Below are 16,180 nucleotides of genomic sequence, written 5' to 3' on the forward strand. Positions count from 1 at the left end.
AAAACTGTGCTAACAAACTGATCACTGAAGAGAAACGTGTAACTCTGTGAGTTGCATTCACACATGACAATGCAGTTTCTCAGAAAGCTTCTCTTTAGTTATTATGTGAGGATATTTGCTTTATCACCATGGGCTGCAATAGACTCCCAAATATCACTTTGCAGATTCCACGAAAAGAGTGTTAGCAATCTGCTTCTTGAGGCAGAGTTTGTAACTCTGTGAGATGAACTCACAGATCAGAAAGAAGTTTCTCAGAAAGCTTCTTTCACGTTTTGAACGGAAGAAATTTCCTTTATCAGCTTAGGCCTCAATGTGATCCAAAGAAGCCCTTCTCAGTTTCCCCAAAGACAGTGTTAATGGACTGCTCCACGAAACATAAGTGTAACTCTGTGAGATGAATTCACACATCACCAAGAAGTTTCTAAGAAAGCTTCTTTCCAGTTTTCATATGTGGATATTTCCTTTGTGACTGTAATGTTCATTGCGCTGTGAAGTATCTAATTGCAGATTTCCAGAAAACTGTGCTAACAAACTGATCACTGAAGAGAAACGTGTAACTCTGTGAGTTGCATTCACACATGGCAATGCAGTTTCTCAGAAAGCTTCTCTTTAGTTATTATGTGAGGATATTTCCTTTATCACCATGTGCCCCTACAGGCTCCAAAATATCACTTTGCAGATTCCACGAGAAGAGTGTTAGCAAACTTCTTCTTGAGGCAGAGGTTGTAACTCTGTGAGATGAACTCACAGATCAGAAAGAAGTTTCTCAGAAAGCTTCTTTCACGTTTTGAACGGAAGAAATTTCCTTTATCAGCGTAGGCCTCAATGTGATCCAAAGAAGCCCTTCTCAGTTTCCCCAAAGACAGTGTTAATGGACTGCTCCACGAAACATAAGTGTAACTCTGTGAGATGAATTCACACATCACCAAGAAGTTTCTAAGAAAGCTTCTTTCCAGTTTTCATATGTGGATATTTCCTTTGTGCACTGTAATGTTCATTGCGCTGTGAAGTATCTAATTGCAGATTTCCAGAAAACTGTGCTAACAAACTGATCACTGAAGAGAAACGTGTAACTCTGTGAGTTGCATTCACACATGACAATGCAGTTTCTCAGAAAGCTTCTCTTTAGTTATTATGTGAGGATATTTGCTTTATCACCATGGCTGCAATAGACTCCCAAATATCACTTTGCAGATTCCACGAAAAGAGTGTTAGCAATCTGCTTCTTGAGGCAGAGTTTGTAACTCTGTGAGATGAACTCACAGATCAGAAAGAAGTTTCTCAGAAAGCTTCTTTCACGTTTTGAACGGAAGAAATTTCCTTTATCAGCGTAGGCCTCAATGTGATCCAAAGAAGCCCTTCTCAGTTTCCCCAAAGACAGTGTTAATGGACTGCTCCACGAAACATAAGTGTAACTCTGTGAGATGAATTCACACATCACCAAGAAGTTTCTAAGAAAGCTTCTTTCCAGTTTTCATATGTGGATATTTCCTTTGTCACTGTAATGTTCATTGCGCTGTGAAGTATCTAATTGCAGATCTCCAGAAAACTGTGCTAACAAACTGATCACTGAAGAGAAACGTGTAACTCTGTGAGTTGCATTCACACATGGCAATGCAGTTTCTCAGAAAGCTTCTCTTTAGTTATTATGTGAGGATATTTCCTTTATCACCATGTGCCCCTACAGGCTCCAAAATATCACTTTGCAGATTCCACGAGAAGAGTGTTAGCAAACTTCTTCTTGAGGCAGAGGTTGTAACTCTGTGAGATGAACTCACAGATCAGAAAGAAGTTTCTCAGAAAGCTTCTTTCACGTTTTGAACGGAAGAAATTTCCTTTATCAGCGTAGGCCTCAATGTGATCCAAAGAAGCCCTTCTCAGTTTCCCCAAAGACAGTGTTAATGGACTGCTCCACGAAACATAAGTGTAACTCTGTGAGATGAATTCACACATCACCAAGAAGTTTCTAAGAAAGCTTCTTTCCAGTTTTCATATGTGGATATTTCCTTTGTCACTGTAATGTTCATTGCGCTGTGAAGTATCTAATTGCAGATTTCCAGAAAACTGTGCTAACAAACTGATCACTGAAGAGAAACGTGTAACTCTGTGAGTTGCATTCACACATGACAATGCAGTTTCTCAGAAAGCTTCTCTTTAGTTATTATGTGAGGATATTTGCTTTATCACCATGGGCTGCAATAGACTCCCAAATATCACTTTGCAGATTCCACGAAAAGAGTGTTAGCAATCTGCTTCTTGAGGCAGAGTTTGTAACTCTGTGAGATGAACTCACAGATCAGAAAGAAGTTTCTCAGAAAGCTTCTTTCACGTTTTGAACGGAAGAAATTTCCTTTATCAGCTTAGGCCTCAATGTGATCCAAAGAAGCCCTTCTCAGTTTCCCCAAAGACAGTGTTAATGGACTGCTCCACGAAACATAAGTGTAACTCTGTGAGATGAATTCACACATCACCAAGAAGTTTCTAAGAAAGCTTCTTTCCAGTTTTCATATGTGGATATTTCCTTTGTGACTGTAATGTTCATTGCGCTGTGAAGTATCTAATTGCAGATTTCCAGAAAACTGTGCTAACAAACTGATCACTGAAGAGAAACGTGTAACTCTGTGAGTTGCATTCACACATGGCAATGCAGTTTCTCAGAAAGCTTCTCTTTAGTTATTATGTGAGGATATTTCCTTTATCACCATGTGCCCCTACAGGCTCCCAAATATCACTTTGCAGATTCCACGAGAAGAGTGTTAGCAAACTTCTTCTTGAGGCAGAGGTTGTAACTCTGTGAGATGAACTCACAGATCAGAAAGAAGTTTCTCAGAAAGCTTCTTTCACGTTTTGAACGGAAGAAATTTCCTTTATCAGCGTAGGCCTCAATGTGATCCAAAGAAGCCCTTCTCAGTTTCCCCAAAGACAGTGTTAATGGACTGCTCCACGAAACATAAGTGTAACTCTGTGAGATGAATTCACACATCACCAAGAAGTTTCTAAGAAAGCTTCTTTCCAGTTTTCATATGTGGATATTTCCTTTGTGACTGTAATGTTCATTGCGCTGTGAAGTATCTAATTGCAGATTTCCAGAAAACTGTGCTAACAAACTGATCACTGAAGAGAAACGTGTAACTCTGTGAGTTGCATTCACACATGGCAATGCAGTTTCTCAGAAAGCTTCTCTTTAGTTATTATGTGAGGATATTTCCTTTATCACCATGTGCCCCTATGGGCTCCCAAATATCACTTTGCAGATTCCACGAGAAGAGTGTTAGCAAACTGCTTCTTGAGGCAGAGTTTGTAACTCTGTGAGATGAACTCACAGATCAGAAAGAAGTTTCTCAGAAAGCTTCTTTCTCATTTTTATTGGAAGATGTTTCCATTGGCCCCTTTGGTTTCAAAGGGATCGGGAATATCTCTTCTCAGATTCCACACAAATAGGGCCAGGCCACGGCCCCACGAAATACAGCTGCAACTTAGTGAGTTGAATTCACACATCACAAAGCGGTTTCTCAGAAAGCTTCTTTCTTTAGTAAGACGAGGTTATTTGTGGTCTTGGAGCGCCACCGTGTGTCCTATTGCAGATTCTGCGAAAACTCTGCTAGCAAGTTTCTCAGTGGAAACAATGATGGACATCTGTGGGCTGAATTCACCCACAACAAAGAAGTGTCTGAGAAGGCTTCTCTGCAGGTTTCTCTGAGGATAGTTCCTTATTCAGCATGCGATTCAACGATATCCAAGACATCACATCAGAGATTCCTCAAAATGAGTGCTAGGAAACTCCCCCGAGAAAGGGTGATAGAACACTGTGAAATGAATTCACATATCACAAAACAGTTTCTCAGAAAGCTTGGTTCTGCTTTCTCTTGGAGGGTATTTCTTTTCTCCTTCTATTCTTCAAAGCTATCTGAAATATCACTTCTCGGAATCCACGGAAACAGTCCTAAGAAACGGCTCCAAAAAACACTGGCGTAACTCTGTGAGTTGCATTCACACATGGCAATGCAGTTTCTCAGAAAGCTTCTCTTTAGTTATTATATGAGGATATTTCCTTTATCACCATGTGCCCCAATATGCTCCCAAATATCACTTTGCAGATTCCACGAAAAGAGTGTTAGCAAACTGCTTCTTGAGGCAGAGGTTGTAACTCTGTGAGATGAACTCACAGATCAGAAAGAAGTTTCTCAGAAAGCTTCTTTCACGTTTTGAACGGAAGAAATTTCCTTTATCAGCGTAGGCCTCAATGTGATCCAAAGAAGCCCTTCTCAGTTTCCCCAAAGACAGTGTTAATGGACTGCTCCACGAAACATAAGTGTAACTCTGTGAGATGAATTCACACATCACCAAGAAGTTTCTAAGAAAGCTTCTTTCCAGTTTTCATATGTGGATATTTCCTTTGTCACTGTAATGTTCATTGCGCTGTGAAGTATCTAATTGCAGATTTCCAGAAAACTGTGCTAACAAACTGATCACTGAAGAGAAACGTGTAACTCTGTGAGTTGCATTCACACATGGCAATGCAGTTTCTCAGAAAGCTTCTCTTTAGTTATTATGTGAGGATATTTGCCTTTATCACCATGGGCTGCAATAGACTCCCAAATATCACTTTGCAGATTCCACGAAAAGAGTGTTAGCAATCTGCTTCTTGAGGCAGAGTTTGTAACTCTGTGAGATGAACTCACAGATCAGAAAGAAGTTTCTCAGAAAGCTTCTTTCACGTTTTGAACGGAAGAAATTTCCTTTATCAGCTTAGGCCTCAATGTGATCCAAAGAAGCCCTTCTCAGTTTCCCCAAAGACAGTGTTAATGGACTGCTCCACGAAACATAAGTGTAACTCTGTGAGATGAATTCACACATCACCAAGAAGTTTCTAAGAAAGCTTCTTTCCAGTTTTCATATGTGGATATTTCCTTTGTCACTGTAATGTTCATTGCGCTGTGAAGTATCTAATTGCAGATTTCCAGAAAACTGTGCTAACAAACTGATCACTGAAGAGAAACGTGTAACTCTGTGAGTTGCATTCACACATGACAATGCAGTTTCTCAGAAAGCTTCTCTTTAGTTATTATGTGAGGATATTTGCTTTATCACCATGGGCTGCAATAGACTCCCAAATATCACTTTGCAGATTCCACGAAAAGAGTGTTAGCAATCTGCTTCTTGAGGCAGAGTTTGTAACTCTGTGAGATGAACTCACAGATCAGAAAGAAGTTTCTCAGAAAGCTTCTTTCACGTTTTGAACGGAAGAAATTTCCTTTATCAGCTTAGGCCCTCAATGTGATCCAAAGAAGCCCTTCTCAGTTTCCCCAAAGACAGTGTTAATGGACTGCTCCACGAAACATAAGTGTAACTCTGTGAGATGAATTCACACATCACCAAGAAGTTTCTAAGAAAGCTTCTTTCCAGTTTTCATATGTGGATATTTCCTTTGTGACTGTAATGTTCATTGCGCTGTGAAGTATCTAATTGCAGATCTCCAGAAAACTGTGCTAACAAACTGATCACTGAAGAGAAACGTGTAACTCTGTGAGTTGCATTCACACATGGCAATGCAGTTTCTCAGAAAGCTTCTCTTTAGTTATTATGTGAGGATATTTCCTTTATCACCATGTGCCCCTACAGGCTCCAAAATATCACTTTGCAGATTCCACGAGAAGAGTGTTAGCAAACTTCTTCTTGAGGCAGAGGTTGTAACTCTGTGAGATGAACTCACAGATCAGAAAGAAGTTTCTCAGAAAGCTTCTTTCACGTTTTGAACGGAAGAAATTTCCTTTATCAGCGTAGGCCTCAATGTGATCCAAAGAAGCCCTTCTCAGTTTCCCCAAAGACAGTGTTAATGGACTGCTCCACGAAACATAAGTGTAACTCTGTGAGATGAATTCACACATCACCAAGAAGTTTCTAAGAAAGCTTCTTTCCAGTTTTCATATGTGGATATTTCCTTTGTCACTGTAATGTTCATTGCGCTGTGAAGTATCTAATTGCAGATCTCCAGAAAACTGTGCTAACAAACTGATCACTGAAGAGAAACGTGTAACTCTGTGAGTTGCATTCACACATGGCAATGCAGTTTCTCAGAAAGCTTCTCTTTAGTTATTATGTGAGGATATTTCCTTTATCACCATGTGCCCCTACAGGCTCCCAAATATCACTTTGCAGATTCCACGAGAAGAGTGTTAGCAAACTTCTTCTTGAGGCAGAGGTTGTAACTCTGTGAGATGAACTCACAGATCAGAAAGAAGTTTCTCAGAAAGCTTCTTTCACGTTTTGAACGGAAGAAATTTCCTTTATCAGCGTAGGCCTCAATGTGATCCAAAGAAGCCCTTCTCAGTTTCCCCAAAGACAGTGTTAATGGACTGCTCCACGAAACATAAGTGTAACTCTGTGAGATGAATTCACACATCACCAAGAAGTTTCTAAGAAAGCTTCTTTCCAGTTTTCATATGTGGATATTTCCTTTGTCACTGTAATGTTCATTGCGCTGTGAAGTATCTAATTGCAGATTTCCAGAAAACTGTGCTAACAAACTGATCACTGAAGAGAAACGTGTAACTCTGTGAGTTGCATTCACACATGACAATGCAGTTTCTCAGAAAGCTTCTCTTTAGTTATTATGTGAGGATATTTGCTTTATCACCATGGGCTGCAATAGACTCCCAAATATCACTTTGCAGATTCCACGAAAAGAGTGTTAGCAATCTGCTTCTTGAGGCAGAGTTTGTAACTCTGTGAGATGAACTCACAGATCAGAAAGAAGTTTCTCAGAAAGCTTCTTTCACGTTTTGAACGGAAGAAATTTCCTTTATCAGCTTAGGCCCCAATGTGATCCAAAGAAGCCCTTCTCAGTTTCCCCAAAGACAGTGTTAATGGACTGCTCCACGAAACATAAGTGTAATTCTGTGAGATGAATTCACACATCACCAAGAAGTTTCTAAGAAAGCTTCTTTCCAGTTTTCATATGTGGATATTTCCTTTGTGACTGTAATGTTCATTGCGCTGTGAAGTATCTAATTGCAGATCTCCAGAAAACTGTGCTAACAAACTGATCACTGAAGAGAAACGTGTAACTCTGTGAGTTGCATTCACACATGGCAATGCAGTTTCTCAGAAAGCTTCTCTTTAGTTATTATGTGAGGATATTTCCTTTATCACCATGTGCCCCTACAGGCTCCCAAATATCACTTTGCAGATTCCACGAGAAGAGTGTTAGCAAACTTCTTCTTGAGGCAGAGGTTGTAACTCTGTGAGATGAACTCACAGATCAGAAAGAAGTTTCTCAGAAAGCTTCTTTCACGTTTTGAACGGAAGAAATTTCCTTTATCAGCGTAGGCCTCAATGTGATCCAAAGAAGCCCTTCTCAGTTTCCCCAAAGACAGTGTTAATGGACTGCTCCACGAAACATAAGTGTAACTCTGTGAGATGAATTCACACATCACCAAGAAGTTTCTAAGAAAGCTTCTTTCCAGTTTTCATATGTGGATATTTCCTTTGTCACTGTAATGTTCATTGCGCTGTGAAGTATCTAATTGCAGATTTCCAGAAAACTGTGCTAACAAACTGATCACTGAAGAGAAACGTGTAACTCTGTGAGTTGCATTCACACATGGCAATGCAGTTTCTCAGAAAGCTTCTCTTTAGTTATTATGTGAGGATATTTGCTTTATCACCATGGGCTGCAATAGACTCCCAAATATCACTTTGCAGATTCCACGAAAAGAGTGTTAGCAATCTGCTTCTTGAGGCAGAGTTTGTAACTCTGTGAGATGAACTCACAGATCAGAAAGAAGTTTCTCAGAAAGCTTCTTTCACGTTTTGAACGGAAGAAATTTCCTTTATCAGCTTAGGCCTCAATGTGATCCAAAGAAGCCCTTCTCAGTTTCCCCAAAGACAGTGTTAATGGACTGCTCCACGAAACATAAGTGTAACTCTGTGAGATGAATTCACACATCACCAAGAAGTTTCTAAGAAAGCTTCTTTCCAGTTTTCATATGTGGATATTTCCTTTGTCACTGTAATGTTCATTGCGCTGTGAAGTATCTAATTGCAGATCTCCAGAAAACTGTGCTAACAAACTGATCACTGAAGAGAAACGTGTAACTCTGTGAGTTGCATTCACACATGACAATGCAGTTTCTCAGAAAGCTTCTCTTTAGTTATTATGTGAGGATATTTCCTTTATCACCATGTGCCCCTACAGGCTCCCAAATATCACTTTGCAGATTCCACGAGAAGAGTGTTAGCAAACTTCTTCTTGAGGCAGAGGTTGTAACTCTGTGAGATGAACTCACAGATCAGAAAGAAGTTTCTCAGAAAGCTTCTTTCACGTTTTGAACGGAAGAAATTTCCTTTATCAGCGTAGGCCTCAATGTGATCCAAAGAAGCCCTTCTCAGTTTCCCCAAAGACAGTGTTAATGGACTGCTCCACGAAACATAAGTGTAACTCTGTGAGATGAATTCACACATCACCAAGAAGTTTCTAAGAAAGCTTCTTTCCAGTTTTCATATGTGGATATTTCCTTTGTCACTGTAATGTTCATTGCGCTGTGAAGTATCTAATTGCAGATTTCCAGAAAACTGTGCTAACAAACTGATCACTGAAGAGAAACGTGTAACTCTGTGAGTTGCATTCACACATGGCAATGCAGTTTCTCAGAAAGCTTCTCTTTAGTTATTATGTGAGGATATTTCCTTTATCACCATGTGCCCCTATGGGCTCCCAAATATCACTTTGTAGATTCCACGAGAAGAGTATTAGCAAACTTCTTCTTGAGGCAGAGTTTGTAACTCTGTGAGATGAACTCACAGATCAGAAAGAAGCTTCTCAGAAAGCTTCTTTCTCATTTTTATTGGAAGATGTTTCCATTGGCCCCTTTGGTTTCAAAGGGATCGGGAATATCTCTTCTCAGATTCCACACAAATAGGGCCAGGCCACGGCCCCACGAAATACAGCTGCAACTTAGTGAGTTGAATTCACACATCACAAAGCGGTTTCTCAGAAAGCTTCTTTCTTTAGTAAGACTAGGTTATTTGTGGTCTTGGAGCGCCACCGTGTGTCCTATTGCAGATTCTGCGAAAACACTGCTAGCAAGTTTCTCAGTGGAAACAATGATGGACATCTGTGGGCTGAATTCACCCACAACAAAGAAGTGTCTGAGAAGGCTTCTCTGCAGGTTTCTCTGAGGATAGTTCCTTATTCAGCATGCGATTCAACGATATCCAAGACATCACATCAGAGATTCCTCAAAATGAGTGCTAGGAAACTCCCCCGAGAAAGGGTGATAGAACACTGTGAAATGAATTCACATATCACAAAACAGTTTCTCAGAAAGCTTGGTTCTGCTTTCTCTTGGAGGGTATTTCTTTTCTCCTTCTATTCTTCAAAGCTATCTGAAATATCACTTCTCGGAATCCACGGAAACAGTCCTAAGAAACGGCTCCAAAAAACCCTGGCGTAACTCTGTGAGTTGCATTCACACATGGCAATGCAGTTTCTCAGAAAGCTTCTCTTTAGTTATTATATGAGGATATTTCCTTTATCACCATGTGCCCCTACAGGCTCCAAAATATCACTTTGCAGATTCCACGAGAAGAGTGTTAGCAAACTTCTTCTTGAGGCAGAGGTTGTAACTCTGTGAGATGAACTCACAGATCAGAAAGAAGTTTCTCAGAAAGCTTCTTTCACGTTTTGAACGGAAGAAATTTCCTTTATCAGCGTAGGCCTCAATGTGATCCAAAGAAGCCCTTCTCAGTTTCCCCAAAGACAGTGTTAATGGACTGCTCCACGAAACATAAGTGTAACTCTGTGAGATGAATTCACACATCACCAAGAAGTTTCTAAGAAAGCTTCTTTCCTAGTTTTCATATGTGGATATTTCCTTTGTCACTGTAATGTTCATTGCGCTGTGAAGTATCTAATTGCAGATTTCCAGAAAACTGTGCTAACAAACTGATCACTGAAGAGAAACGTGTAACTCTGTGAGTTGCATTCACACATGGCAATGCAGTTTCTCAGAAAGCTTCTCTTTAGTTATTATGTGAGGATATTTCCTTTATCACCATATGCCCTACAGGCTCCAAAATATCACTTTGCAGATTCCACGAGAAGAGTGTTAGCAAACTTCTTCTTGAGGCAGAGTTTGTAACTCTGTGAGATGAACTCACAGATCAGAAAGAAGCTTCTCAGAAAGCTTCTTTCTCATTTTTATTGGAAGATGTTTCCATTGGCCCCTTTGGTTTCAAAGGGATCGGGAATATCTCTTCTCAGATTCCACACAAATAGGGCCAGGCCACGGCCCCACGAAATACAGCTGCAACTTAGTGAGTTGAATTCACACATCACAAAGCGGTTTCTCAGAAAGCTTCTTTCTTTAGTAAGACGAGGTTATTTGTGGTCTTGGATCGCCACTGTGTGTCCTATTGCAGATTCTGCGATAACTCTGCTAGCAAGTTTTTCAGTGGAAACAATGATGGACATCTGTGGGCTGAATTCACCCACAACAAAGAAGTGTCTGAGAAGGCTTCTCTGCAGGTTTCTCTGAGGATAGTTCCTTATTCAGCATGCGATTCAACGATATCCAAGACATCACATCAGAGATTCCTCAAAATGAGTGCTAGGAAACTCCCCGGAGAAAGGGTGATAGAACACTGTGAAATGAATTCACATATCACAAAACAGTTTCTCAGAAAGCTTGGTTCTGCTTTCTCTTGAAGGTATTTCTTTTCTCCTTCTATTCTTCAAAGCTATCTGAAATATCACTTCACGGAATCCACGGAAACAGTCCTAAGATACGGCTCCAAAAAACCCTGGCGTAACTCTGTGAGTTGCATTCACACATGGCAATGCAGTTTCTCAGAAAGCTTCTCTTTAGTTATTATATGAGGATATTTCCTTTATCACCATGGGCCCCAATATGCTCCCAAATATCACTTTGCAGATTCCAAGAAAAGAGTGTTAGCAAACTGCTTCTTGAGGCAGAGGTTGTAACTCTGTGAGATGAACTCACAGATCAGAAAGAAGTTTCTCAGAAAGCTTCTTTCACGTTTTGAACGGAAGAAATTTCCTTTATCAGCTTAGGCCCCAATGTGATCCAAAGAAGCCCTTCTCAGTTTCCCCAAAGACAGTGTTAATGGACTGCTCCACGAAACATAAGTGTAACTCTGTGAGATGAATTCACACATCACCAAGAAGTTTCTAAGAAAGCTTCTTTCCAGTTTTCATATGTGGATATTTCCTTTGTGACTGTAATGTTCATTGCGCTGTGAAGTATCTAATTGCAGATCTCCAGAAAACTGTGCTAACAAACTGATCACTGAAGAGAAACGTGTAACTCTGTGAGTTGCATTCACACATGGCAATGCAGTTTCTCAGAAAGCTTCTCTTTAGTTATTATGTGAGGATATTTCCTTTATCACCATGTGCCCCTACAGGCTCCAAAATATCACTTTGCAGATTCCACGAGAAGAGTGTTAGCAAACTTCTTCTTGAGGCAGAGGTTGTAACTCTGTGAGATGAACTCACAGATCAGAAAGAAGTTTCTCAGAAAGCTTCTTTCACGTTTTGAACGGAAAAAATTTCCTTTATCGGCGTAGGCCTCAATGTAATCCAAAGAAGCCTTTCTCAGTTTCCCCAAAGACAGTGTTAATGGACTGCTCCACGAAACATAAGTGTAACTCTGTGAGATGAATTCACACATCACCAAGAAGTTTCTAAGAAAGCTTCTTTCTAGTTTTCATATGTGGATATTTCCTTTGTCACTGTAATGTTCATTTCGCTATGAAGTATCTAATTGCAGATTTCCAGAAAACTGTGCTAACAAACTGATCACTGAAGAGAAACGTGTAACTCTGTGAGTTGCATTCACACATGACAATGCAGTTTCTCAGAAAACTTCTCTTTAGTTATTATGTGAGGATATTTGCTTTATCACCATGGGCTGCAATAGACTCCCAAATATCACTTTGCAGATTCCACGAAAAGAGTGTTAGCAATCTGCTTCTTGAGGCAGAGTTTGTAACTCTGTGAGATGAACTCACAGATCAGAAAGAAGTTTCTCAGAAAGCTTCTTTCACGTTTTGAACGGAAGAAATTTCCTTTATCAGCTTAGGCCTCAATGTGATCCAAAGAAGCCCTTCTCAGTTTCCCCAAAGACAGTGTTAATGGACTGCTCCACGAAACATAAGTGTAACTCTGTGAGATGAATTCACACATCACCAAGAAGTTTCTAAGAAAGCTTCTTTCCAGTTTTCATATGTGGATATTTCCTTTGTCACTGTAATGTTCATTGCGCTGTGAAGTATCTAATTGCAGATTTCCAGAAAACTGTGCTAACAAACTGATCACTGAAGAGAAACGTGTAACTCTGTGAGTTGCATTCACACATGACAATGCAGTTTCTCAGAAAGCTTCTCTTTAGTTATTATGTGAGGATATTTGCTTTATCACCATGGGCTGCAATAGACTCCCAAATATCACTTTGCAGATTCCACGAAAAGAGTGTTAGCAATCTGCTTCTTGAGGCAGAGGTTTGTAACTCTGTGAGATGAACTCACAGATCAGAAAGAAGTTTCTCAGAAAGCTTCTTTCACGTTTTGAACGGATGAAATTTCCTTTATCAGCGTAGGCCTCAATGTGATCCAAAGAAGCCCTTCTCAGTTTCCCCAAAGACAGTGTTAATGGACTGCTCCACGAAACATAAGTGTAACTCTGTGAGATGAATTCACACATCACCAAGAAGTTTCTAAGAAAGCTTCTTTCCAGTTTTCATATGTGGATATTTCCTTTGTCACTGTAATGTTCATTGCGCTGTGAAGTATCTAATTGCAGATTTCCAGAAAACTGTGCTAACAAACTGATCACTGAAGAGAAACGTGTAACTCTGTGAGTTGCATTCACACATGGCAATGCAGTTTCTCAGAAAGCTTCTCTTTAGTTATTATATGAGGATATTTCCTTTATCACCATGGGCCCCAATATGCTCCCAAATATCACTTTGCAGATTCCAAGAAAAGAGTGTTAGCAAACTGCTTCTTGAGGCAGAGGTTGTAACTCTGTGAGATGAACTCACAGATCAGAAAGAAGTTTCTCAGAAAGCTTCTTTCACGTTTTGAACGGAAGAAATTTCCTTTATCAGCTTAGGCCCCAATGTGATCCAAAGAAGCCCTTCTCAGTTTCCCCAAAGACAGTGTTAATGGACTGCTCCACGAAACATAAGTGTAACTCTGTGAGATGAATTCACACATCACCAAGAAGTTTCTAAGAAAGCTTCTTTCTAGTTTTCATATGTGGATATTTCCTTTGTCACTGTAATGTTCATTGCGCTATGAAGTATCTAATTGCAGATTTCCAGAAAACTGTGCTAACAAACTGATCACTGAAGAGAAACGTATAACTCTGTGAGTTGCGTTCACACATGGCAATGCAGTTTCTCAGAAAGCTTCTCTTTAGTTATAATGTGAGGATATTTCCTTTATCACCATGTGCCCCTACAGGCTCCCAAATATCACTTTGCAGATTCCACGGAAAGTGTGTTAGCAAACTGCTTCTTGAGGCAGTCTTTGTAACTCTGTGAGATGAACTCACAGATTAGAAAGAAGTTTCTCAGAAAGCTTCTTTCTCATTTTTATTGGAAGATGTTTCCATTGGCCCCTTTGGTTTCAAAGGGATCGGGAATATCTCTTCTCAGATTCCACACAAATAGGGCCAGGCCACGGCCCCACGAAATACAGCTGCAACTTAGTGAGTTGAATTCACACATCACAAAGCGGTTTCTCAGAAAGCTTCTTTCTTTAGTAAGACGAGGTTATTTGTGGTCTTGGAGCGCCACCGTGTGTCCTATTGCAGATTCTGCGAAAACTCTGCTAGCAAGTTTCTCAGTGGAAACAATGATGGACATCTGTGGGCTGAATTCACCCACAACAAAGAAGTGTCTGAGAAGGCTTCTCTGCAGGTTTCTCTGAGGATAGTTCCTTATTCAGCATGCGATTCAACGATATCCAAGACATCACATCAGAGATTCCTCAAAATGAGTGCTAGGAAACTCCCCCGAGAAAGGGTGATAGAACACTGTGAAATGAATTCACATATCACAAAACAGTTTCTCAGAAAGCTTGGTTCTGCTTTCTCTTGGAGGGTATTTCTTTTCTCCTTCTATTCTTCAAAGCTATCTGAAATATCACTTCTCGGAATCCACGGAAACAGTCCTAAGAAACGGCTCCAAAAAACACTGGCGTAACTCTGTGAGTTGCATTCACACATGGCAATGCAGTTTCTCAGAAAGCTTCTCTTTAGTTATTATATGAGGATATTTCCTTTATCACCATGGGCCCCAATATGCTCCCAAATATCACTTTGCAGATTCCACGAAAAGAGTGTTAGCAAACTGCTTCTTGAGGCAGAGGTTGTAACTCTGTGAGATGAACTCACAGATCAGAAAGAAGTTTCTCAGAAAGCTTCTTTCACGTTTTGAACGGATGAAATTTCCTTTATCAGCGTAGGCCTCAATGTGATCCAAGAAGCCCTTCTCAGTTTCCCCAAAGACAGTGTTAATGGACTGCTCCACGAAACATAAGTGTAACTCTGTGAGATGAATTCACACATCACCAAGAAGTTTCTAAGAAAGCTTCTTTCCAGTTTTCATATGTGGATATTTCCTTTGTCACTGTAATGTTCATTGCGCTGTGAAGTATCTAATTGCAGATTTCCAGAAAACTGTGCTAACAAACTGATCACTGAAGAGAAACGTGTAACTCTGTGAGTTGCATTCACACATGACAATGCAGTTTCTCAGAAAGCTTCTCTTTAGTTATTATGTGAGGATATTTGCTTTATCACCATGGGCTGCAATAGACTCCCAAATATCACTTTGCAGATTCCACGAAAAGAGTGTTAGCAATCTGCTTCTTGAGGCAGAGTTTGTAACTCTGTGAGATGAACTCACAGATCAGAAAGAAGTTTCTCAGAAAGCTTCTTTCACTGTTTTGAACGGAAGAAATTTCCTTTATCAGCTTAGGCCTCAATGTGATCCAAAGAAGCCCTTCTCAGTTTCCCCAAAGACAGTGTTAATGGACTGCTCCACGAAACATAAGTGTAACTCTGTGAGATGAATTCACACATCACCAAGAAGTTTCTAAGAAAGCTTCTTTCCAGTTTTCATATGTGGATATTTCCTTTGTCACTGTAATGTTCATTGCGCTGTGAAGTATCTAATTGCAGATTTCCAGAAAACTGTGCTAACAAACTGATCACTGAAGAGAAACGTGTAACTCTGTGAGTTGCATTCACACATGACAATGCAGTTTCTCAGAAAGCTTCTCTTTAGTTATTATGTGAGGATATTTGCTTTATCACCATGGGCTGCAATAGACTCCCAAATATCACTTTGCAGATTCCACGAAAAGAGTGTTAGCAATCTGCTTCTTGAGGCAGAGTTTGTAACTCTGTGAGATGAACTCACAGATCAGAAAGAAGTTTCTCAGAAAGCTTCTTTCACGTTTTGAACGGAAGAAATTTCCTTTATCAGCTTAGGCCTCAATGTGATCCAAAGAAGCCCTTCTCAGTTTCCCCAAAGACAGTGTTAATGGACTGCTCCACGAACATAAGTGTAACTCTGTGAGATGAATTCACACATCACCAAGAAGTTTCTAAGAAAGCTTCTTTCCAGTTTTCATCTGTGGATATTTCCTTTGTCACTGTAATGTTCATTGCGCTATGAAGTATCTAATTGCAGATCTCCAGAAAACGTGCTAACAAACTGATCACTGAAGAGAAACGTGTAACTCTGTGAGTGCATTCACACATGCAATGCAGTTTCTCAGAAAGCTTCTCTTAGTTATTATGTGAGATATTCCTTATCACCATGTGACCCCCTACAGGCTCCAAATATCACTTTGCAGATTCCACGAGAAGAGTGTAGCAAACTTCTTCTTGAGGAAGAGTTTGTATACTCTGTGAGCTGAACTCACAGATCAGAAAGAAGTTTCTCGAAAGCTTCTTTCACCGCTTTTTGAACGGAAGAAATTTCCTTTATCAGCGTAGGCCTCAATGTGATCCAAAGAAGCCCTTCTCAGTTTCCCAAAGACAGTGTTTAATGGACTGCTCCACGAAACATAAGTGTAACTCTGTGAGATGAATTCACACATCACCAAGAAGTTTCTAAGAAAGCTTCTTTCCAGTTTTCATATG

The sequence above is a fragment of the Rhinopithecus roxellana genome, chromosome 10 (assembly GCF_007565055.1).
Source record: "Rhinopithecus roxellana isolate Shanxi Qingling chromosome 10, ASM756505v1, whole genome shotgun sequence".
In the NCBI taxonomy this organism is placed as follows: Eukaryota; Metazoa; Chordata; class Mammalia; order Primates; family Cercopithecidae; genus Rhinopithecus; species Rhinopithecus roxellana.